This window comes from Stenella coeruleoalba, assembly GCF_951394435.1.
Source record: "Stenella coeruleoalba genome assembly, chromosome: 8".
Classification (NCBI taxonomy): Eukaryota; Metazoa; Chordata; class Mammalia; order Artiodactyla; family Delphinidae; genus Stenella; species Stenella coeruleoalba.
In genome coordinates this window covers 62,907,915-62,915,037 of record NC_137154.1, presented here as the reverse complement: position 1 = coordinate 62,915,037, position 7,123 = coordinate 62,907,915, and positions in this window count along the sequence as shown.

Below are 7,123 nucleotides of genomic sequence, written 5' to 3'. Positions count from 1 at the left end.
CTTAGGTTATCACATGAGGCCCTTTAGGATATTGCTAATTTTGAATTTAGTTTCCTAGTTAATCATTCTGCCACATTACCCTCTTTCCAGACACAGATTCTTCTCTTCTTATGAACAAATTCATTTCCAAATGGCTGTTCTTAGGTCCACTTGTTCCCAAGACCAAACGGACTAAGAGACGTTTAAGCTTGCAGGCCTAGGATACAGTTCCACCAAAAAGATTCTTTAAAGATTTCAAAACTGACAGACTTAACGGTTTGTAATAGCAAAAGACTACAATATAAATTCATCTATGGAGTGTTGATTATATAAGTTATGGCATATTTTTATATGTAGCTTTTAAAATGAATAAGGTATATCTATATGAATTAATATAAAACAGTCTCCAAAATATATTAAATGGGAAAAAAGTTGCAGAAATAAATGTATAATATGTGCTGACTAATATGAAATGAAATATAAGAAACTCTTAATAGTAGTCACCTCTAGGAGGAGAACTGGGGGTTTAGGGCAAAAGAAAGACTTGTTTGCTACTGTATATCTTTTTAAACTATTTGGATTTTTAAACATTTACAATGTTTGCTTTAACAAAACCAGTTAGTCTTTAAAATCACAAACCAGATATGCTCTTTTCTCTTGCCTTCTAATAATCTGTAAGTTATCTTTTCCTATAGACCAGTTTCCACTATGTTGAACATATGCCAGGAGAGGTGATTCCCCTCCTTGGTGATGGCTACAAGTGTGGGAAACTCCTTGGAAGCTAAAATATCCGTAAACTCTGGAACCTAACTGTGGCTGTGTCAGAAGTTCTCACAGCAGCATTTTTATCATGTTCAGTGTTTAAGTTCCTAAACACACGGCGGTCTTTGTCCAGAATTAACTTTATTTAGGCGTTTGGCATTGATCTCCCTTTTCTAGGTGCACACTTGTTAAAGCCTTTCATTCTGACAGTCACTTTTCATTCTTTTTGCTCATTATTGCTGATGGCATTGGTATAGGAATGATTGAATGATTGGATCCTTGTCCTTCAGAATTGTCATTATTAATGAACAATTTATCCTACAAGTACATACGTTTGTCACTTTCAATTTTTTACTACATCTGTTTTTGTCTATACTAACTGTATGTCTCTTCCTTCCAACACTGTTGATACTCTAGCTGCGTTTGTTCTTACTGAACATGAAGGGTTAATACCATTTGTAGTTTTTGTGAAAAATTGGAAGCTAAGAGCAAAGATATCAAATATACAAAGATCAAAGGTCATAAAGTGGTGGTCAGCAGACTGAATTTGGACTGCATAAATTGTTTGGCCTGCATAACATTTAAAAATGTTGAGTTAGGGCTTCCCTGGTGGCGCAGTGGTTGAGAGTCCGCCTGCCGATTCAGGGGACACGGGTTCGTGCCCCAGTCAGGGAAGATCCCACATGCCGCGGAGTGGCTGGGCCCGTGAGCCATGGCCGCCGAGCCTGCGCATCCGGAGCCTGTGCTCCGCAACGGGAGAGGCCACGATAGTGAGAGGCCCGCGTACAGCCAAAAAAAAAAAAAAAAAAAAAATGTTGAGTTAGTTACCAACATTTCAAAGTTGTAGGAGCTTTCTGGTTTGCTTTGAGAGAAGCAAGGCTAGGCAGCGCTGAGGCTACCTCTGGCGAGGTACAATCAGCTGATGTCGCAGGCTGCCCGCCCCTGTCTATGGACACAGCTCCCCTCAGCCCTCACTTCAGTTCACCTCAGTCCCCAACCTGCCAGCTTCACTCATGGTAGCCATTTGAATTTGCCACCCTGCAAACAAAGGAATTAATGAAAATGGATTTAGAACTAGCCTAAATCCATTTACGTCACTTGACGTGACTAGGACTAAAATTACCTCACCTGACCACTAACTCCTTCCAGCATATCTGAAAGAATGGATGTACTTTCGCTTGGGAACAGAGCTTTGTATTTATTAATGTTCATAGATTGAATGTTTTTATGTAAAGATCTGTCATGAATTGTAGTTTACTGATTAAGTCGTGAGCTCTTTCATATATATGTTTCCTTTTGCTTAAAATACTCTCTCCTTCTTACCTTACCCTTTTTATTTGTTTGTTTTTTACCTTATCCTTTTTATGTAGCTCATCCTTTAAAACTTAGCTTTCTGGGAAATCTTTCCTAATCCCCAATCTGATTTGTTTGCCTTTCCCTCATATTTCTGTAGAATGCTTCTTTTATCTTAGTATTTAATTATAGATTTTGTTCTATAATCTTTTGTTCTATCAAGATTGGGAGCTTCTTGCTGGTAGCTTGAGTTCACGTCACATCCTCTAGGCGTCCTATTTTCATTTTATCATAGAGGTCTCCTACATGCCTAGTGTCAGGCATTCAACATAAACTTGAGGGAATGAATGACTTAATGTCTTAATCTGTATGTTGTATATGATTTGCTTTCTCTTACCCTGTCAGCAACAATTTTGAGCAGCAGTGTGTAAATTGACAAGGTCTGTTTTTTTCCCCTTAAATTATCAGCTTAGTTATAGTTTGTACTGGAAAGTATCTTTTGATATATTAAATGTTGGAGCATAGCAAAAGTAAAGAAAGTTTAGACCTAAGTTCATGAATCTTGTATGGGGCCTAAGGTTATTAAAGGGCATCCACCCCTCTCTTCCTAGAAAAGCTATCATAGTGCCAGAATATGTAATTCAGCCACACATTCTCAAGAGTGTCTAAGACATCTAATCATCAGATAAATGATTCAGAGTAAGATGGTATTGGGGCTAGATGAAGTGGGGAGGGGAGTGCTGTAATTACTGAGTGAAGACATGCTGATGTCATGAATTTCCCCAGTGAAGAAGTTAATGGGAAATTAATTGTGTTGAAATACAAGTGTAACCAAATGACTTACTATTACCTTTGAAACCTTGGTTAACAACTCTGCCAACATTATAATTACAAACTACTTATTAGCTGTATATACCCTTAAATTTATGCCCTTAAATTAATTCCCACCCTGTGGTATCATAGAAGGATATATATATTTTTTATCCCCAGTTCCTGGCATAGCTCCTAAGACCCTTGGAATTTCCTGAGTGATAAGGGTGATAGGAGTGTCTTTTAATGACGCCACTCTTGGGAAGTCTCTAGATAGCTTCAAGATGGGGGCTGGTGTCCAATAAGACCAAACATTGACTGGAAGTATGGAATTTTCAGCCCCACCTCCCGGAAGGGGAAAGGGGGCTGGAGACAGAGTTTAATCACCAATGGCCAGTGATGTAATCCATCATGCCAATGTAATGAAACCTTCATAAAAACCCCTAAATGATGGGGTCCAGATGGGGTCTGAAGTGGTGAGCACATCAAGGTGCTGGGAGGGTGGCAAAACCCAACTGCACAGGGACAGAAGCTCCTGCACTGGTGAAACCGTGCAACTCAGATTTGGAACTTGAACCCATGGTCTTTTAATTGAGATCACACACCTGGTCTCAGGACTTAATGAAGCTCAGGTTCTCCATGTCTCATGGTAGAAAGAATTCAGTGAGAGACAGTGTGATAAGTAGAAGTGGATTTATTTAGAGAGAAACACACTCCACAGTCCGAGTGTGGGCCATCTCAGAAGGTGAGAGGCCCCCAAATATGGGATGGTTAGTTTTTAGGGACTGGGTAATTTCATAGGCTGATGAGTGGGAGGATTATTCCAAGTATTTTGGGGAGGGGTTGAGGATTTCTAGGAATTGGGCCACCACCCACTTTTTGACCTTTTATGGTTGGCCTCAGGACTGTCATGGCACTGGTGACTGTGTCATTTAGCTAATGTATTACAATGAACGTATTCATTATGTGAATATGTTCAATGTCTACTGGAAGTCGAACTGTCCACCATCTTGGACCTAGTTGGTTCTAACCAGTTTTTATCGTTGTCCTATGGCTATGTCATTCTTTTAAAAGTTATGTCTTGCCCCCTTCCCTCCTGTTTCACTGGGACCCTTCTGGATCTCACACTACGTACCACTTCATCTGGCTGTTCATTCATATCCTTTATTATAAACCAGTAAACGTAAGTAAAGTGACTCCCCAAGTTCTGTGAATCATTCTAGCAAAATATTGAGCTTGAGGAGGAGGTCATGGTAATCCTTGATTTATATCTAATGGGTCAGAAGCATGAGTGGCCTGGGACTTGGAATCAGCATCTGAAAGTGGGGCGAATCTTGTGGGATGAGCCCTTTAACTTGTGGGATCTGATGCTAACTCCAGGTAGATAGTGTCAGAGTTGAATTGAATTGTTGGACTCCCAGTCGGTGTCAGAGAGTTGGAAAAGACATCAACATATATACAGTTAGGAAGAAATAAGCCTCTCATGCCCTCTCACCAAGTCCTCATATGTGTAAGATTCTGTCACTGATTATTAGCAGTATGCTAAGTTACTTTAAGCAGCCCCTTTAAATCTATGTTTCAACTCCCTTTACCCTATTGCTTTTCATGTAAAAATATTCATTTACTCTACAAATATTGAAATCCTATTATGTGGCGGGCTCTGTGCTAGGACCTAGGGTACAACTGAGACAGGAAGGGGGCAGGGTACAACCTCTAAAAGAATGACGTAGCCCGACACATGACATAAACTGATTAGAACCAAGTAGGTCCAAGATGGTGGATGAGTCGATTTCCACTAGACCTTGAGCCTCAGTATATGCTCATTGTAACACATCAGCAAGCTAAATGACACACCCACAGGTGCCATGACAGTTCCAAGGCAGACCATAAAGGTCAAAAAGTGGGCACTGGCCCAATTCCTGGAAATCCCCACCCTTTCCCCCAAATAGCTGGAATACCCCTCCCACTCATTAGCCTATGAAATTACCCAGCCCTGTAAAAACTGACAACCCCATACCCTGGTGCCTCTCTCACCTTCTGAGATGGCCCACACTTTGTCTACAGAGTGTGTTTCTCCCTGAATAAACCTTCTTTCTCTTTACTATGGCTCGCTCTTGAATTCTTTCCTGCACGAAGCCAAGAACCCACACTCAGCAGCTGTCCCAGGGACTCACCTGAGACCTGGGATCGGACTATCCTCTTGGCCCCACTCTCTTTCCTGCAACACAGTGGTGAACAAAACCAGACATGAGGCCTTACTCTCATGAGCCTAGTGGTAGGAACAGATACCCATCAAAGAATCTCATATACAGATAGATTTATAATTACGGTAAATGCTGTAAATGAGAGGTACAGATGCTATGATTGTTCTCATCAGAAAGAACATGAGACACTTTCCTAAGGAAGCTGAAATCTGAAGAACTGTAGGAGGATTACTAAGTGAAGACGTGGGAGTGGGTAAACTTAGACCTCGCTTCTTATAGTCTTCTGAGACTGAGCATTCTTTATCTCCACCCTCCTGGGTCAGCACCCTCCTCCTCAAGATTTTGTTCCCCACAATTTGGCTTCTATGAAGAGCCACTCAGAATATACTCAGAACAGCACCAGGAGAAAACATTTCATAAAGTTTAAAAAAAAATAAACAGATCATATTATGTAGTATTAGATGCTCAGTAAAGTAAGGCCCCTAACTTCTTGTAATTGAGTACTGCTGTCCTGATCAGTTTCCTCCTCACTTTCCATGCTGATGCCAACTGAGTGCACCTGCCTTCACCCAGCCAGAGCCCCAGTGATTATGAAAATAATAGAGCTCTGAGCCAAGACTGTAGGACGACAGTGGGAGCAACGTACTTTGCTGACTGGAGTCTGGGATGTCTTCACAGAGATTTGAAATATGGTTTGAAGGATGAGGGAGAAAGGAGGACACCAGGAGGAGGAGATAGCATCCACGATGGCACAGAGGACTGAAAGAACATTACATATTTGCAGGACAGTGGGTAGTTTGGAATTCTCTTAAATAAGTCAGGAAAACATCATTATAAAATATTGAAATTTAATCAGCTTTTTAGAAATCAAAAGAACTAAACTTTAGCAAACTCTAAAAGTCCCATAGGTAGATCTCCTCATTTCTATAAAATCCTTGATAAAAGAGTTGTTGGTACATGTATTAATCTGAATTTCTGCAATCGTCCTAAGTTCCAGAAACTTAGTTTAATCCCTTAGAATCTGTTTATTTTCCTGGCATACCTTCTTAAAATTCTTTCCCATTTTTCATTGGCTTCCAAGTGTTACCCTTCTCTTTTCTTGCTTACCATTTAGAGTCTTGTCAAATGATTTTCCACATCTTCCCAGACTATGACATGGTTGACTAAGAATTTGTTTTGGCATAGCTCTTTTTCAGTTTCCCATTTATTTGCTGGAATGGAAGCTTCTACCTAAAATGACATATGGCAAGACTTAGAGGAAAAAAATGGTAAGAAAAACAATTTCAGCCTAATGAGAGACCCAACCACTGAAAGTTCTTCCATAAAGTACATATCCAGAGGGAAGACAAAAGTTTCAGCAATATTTTTGATTAAACAAGTTGTATTGTTCTTTATTACCATATTATCAGACACATAGTCCTGTATGCATCCATCTTCAGTGGATAAAGGCAAAATTTCCCTTTCTTAAAGTTGAGAATGTTGCAGAATGTTCCCACTATGTGCGAAAAAAAGAGTAGCTATTATACCATTTATTAGCACACATGTTATGCTAGGCTCTGTGGTAGGTGAATCTGAATGAATGATATCTTGCTTAATTAGCTATCAGTGTGCCTAAATAGGGAGATGGTCATACAATTTCAGAATGGTGGTAAACTATAGAGTTCATATAACCCACTGCCTTGGTTCTTTAGAGGATAGTTTAGTGGTCATTTAGTTTATTAACTTGGGACTAGAGCCAGGGTCCCTGATGTTTAATCCAATGCTCTTTGAACAAGAGGCTCAGATTCTCAGGACATTTATCTTCTCATTCCTTTTCTCTTCTTTCTCTTCCCCTCTTTCTTTCTTTCTTTTTTTTTTTTTTTTTGCGGTACGCGGGCCCCTCACTGTTGCGGCCTCTCCCGTTGCGGAGCACAGGCTCCGGACGCGCAGGCTCAGCGGCCATGGCTCACGGGCGCAGTCGCTCCGCGGCATGTGGGATCCTCCCGGTCCGGGGCACGAACCCGTGTCCCCTAGCATCGGCAGGCGGACTCCCAACCACTGCGCCACCAGGGAAGCCCCCCTTTTTTTTTTTAAAA